General features: G+C 38.3%; 1 non-coding gene across 1 annotated transcript; it reads right to left on the bottom strand.

Annotated features, from left to right (window-relative positions):
• Positions 1-938: 938 nt before the first annotated feature.
• LOC115069482 lies at positions 939-1,045 on the bottom strand. The gene has a single exon (XR_003848746.1). It is a non-coding gene; the product is annotated as a U6 spliceosomal RNA (small nuclear RNA).
• Between the last annotated feature and the right edge of the window lie 1,366 nt (positions 1,046-2,411).

The following is a 2,411-nucleotide window of genomic DNA, read 5'->3' as shown; positions in this document are numbered from 1 at the left end:
TCTTTTCATGGTGTCCCACATCTTTTGCATATTCCATTCCTGTGTGTTTTAAAATTTTTCCATACTCTTTGCTTGAGTGGTCCAATTCTACAACTTTATCCTCCAGTGTTGATATTTTATTTTCCATTTCATTCATTCTAGCAGTGAGGCTTTCCCCTGTTGTTTCAATTTGGCTTAAGTTTTGCATGTCCTTCTTCATTTCTGCCTGAGTTTTCTTCAATGTTTCTCTTTTGTGAATTCATTCAGAAGTTTATCCCTATCTTCTTTTAGCTCTTTGTTTGTTCGTGTGTTTTTTAAATTCATTGCATTCCTTGATCATGTTTATGATTGTTCTTTTAAATTCAGTGCCCTGGGTTATCTCTAGGGGCTTCTCCTTGTAAAACTCTTCTACAGGATTGGTGGAGTTTGGTGGGGATATAGTGTTTTGCCTTTCTATTTTATCTTCTTTTGTTGTGATTTTGGCATGTGAATTTCTTTTTTATTTACTCTTTCATAAGTGGTTGAAAGTTTCTAGGTTCACAGTTGAGTTAATACAGTTATACAATATTGAACTCAGTATAAGCCCTGTAAGACAAAAAATTGGATGAGATTTTAACCTTTAAAAAAGATATCCATTTCATTTTAGAATATATTGTTCCTTGCAGAAAGACTCATTGTTTTGGCTACTAACACTGAGATGTTGGCTCATGCATGTCTAATCTGTATGCATCTGATTATTACTAGTCATAATCGGTTGCTCTTGGACCCTTAGCGCCTGTGTATGTCTATAAAGTCATCGGGTGAATTTCAATGGTAATGTTTATTACCTCTACTAATTAGCATGACGTAAATTTCCTTCTTCCTCCTCAAATATAATACATTTTTAAAAAAATTGTTTTTTTGTGTGTGTATATCACACAGAACATCCCAAACCATCTTATTCGACTATACACCCACTTAAAAATATGGAATGCTTCACGAATTTGCGTGTCAGCCTTGCACAGGGGCCATTCTAATCTTCCCTGTATCATTCCAATTTTAGTATATGTGCTGCCAAAGCGAGCACGTGAATTTCTTTTGTTGTTTATGATTCTGAGATGAGAATTAAGTTGAAGTATGCTTCTGGTTGTATTATCAGGGTGCCTAGATCCTTTATTGGTTATGTGACACTGGTAGGTACAGGGTTCAGGTTCTCTCAGGTTTAATTTGGAGGGAATTTATGGCTATAGATCAGCTATTCAGGAGTACCCACAGAAGCTCAATTCAGGTTCCAGTCAGGTACACTCAGGCTTCCTTCACCACATGGAGGCAGGATCCGTGGGCTCTCAGCCAGTCCCCTGCATTCTCAGGCCCTCTGCCCAAGGGAGGCCCAAGAAAGGCCAGAACTGGGCACTGTCTGGTGGTCTGTTGAGATCAGAAGCACTACACGATGGAGGTCTGAACCCCACCTAATTTTTTTTTAATCCATTCATCTGTTGACAGGTGTACAGGCTGATTCCATAACATGATTTTTGTGAATAATGTTGAGATAAATGTGAGTATGCATGTATCTCTATAGTACATTGGCTTTGTGATGATCATTTTGTTTTGGCTTTTTTTTTTTTTTGTCTTTTTGAGACAGGGTCTCCCTGTAGCCCCAGCTGTCCTAGAACTCACTATGTGTATGAGGCTGGCCTTGAACTCACAGAGATCCACCTGCCTCTGCCTCCCTAGTGCTGGGATGTAATGGTCATTTTAAAATTAGACATTAGGGTGTTGGCGAGATGGCACTTGGAGAGGACCCACATCACAGCTAATAATCATTCAGGGGATCCAATGCCCTCTTCTGGCCTCCACAAGTATTGCATGCACATGGTATACGAAGCTCAAACACATAAAAATAAATAAAAAATAAATTTAGAGAGTATATATCTAAATTTGAAAGTAGAATTTCATGATTTCTCCTTCCTTAAATAAAGATGGACTCCATATGCGCTACCATATGGCAAAACAAAGAAAAAAAAAGATGGAGACTTTCTAGATTGTTCTGCAGTTGCTTTCATTCGCTTAGCAAGATGTCCTTGATCAATAATACAATACATGAATACAATAGTAATACATGAAGAGTATTTTAAAACTCCTTGGTAACTGTGGGGATATTGCATGGTTTATTCAATAAGTTCTTCACTGCTAGATATTTTGGTTGTTTCTAGTTTCTTTGTTTTTGTTTTTTTGAGACAAGATCTTCCTGTAGCCCCAGCTGTACTGGAACTTGCTATGTAATTCAGGTTGGCCTCGATCTCACAGAGAGCTGCCTGCCTGAGTGCTGGGATTAAAGGCATGTGCCAAGTTGCCTGACTCTGTTTCCAGTGTTTCTGCAGATTAGTTATTGCAAATGATTATTAACCTTTGGCTGGAGAGATAGTTCAGTGCATAAAGGTACTAGCTGCCAG

This window comes from Nannospalax galili, unplaced genomic scaffold (assembly GCF_000622305.1).
Source record: "Nannospalax galili isolate Female #2095 unplaced genomic scaffold, S.galili_v1.0 scaffold813, whole genome shotgun sequence".
In the NCBI taxonomy this organism is placed as follows: domain Eukaryota; kingdom Metazoa; phylum Chordata; class Mammalia; order Rodentia; family Spalacidae; genus Nannospalax; species Nannospalax galili.
Note: the sequence above shows the minus strand (reverse complement) of the source record. Positions and strands in the feature narration are given on the sequence as shown.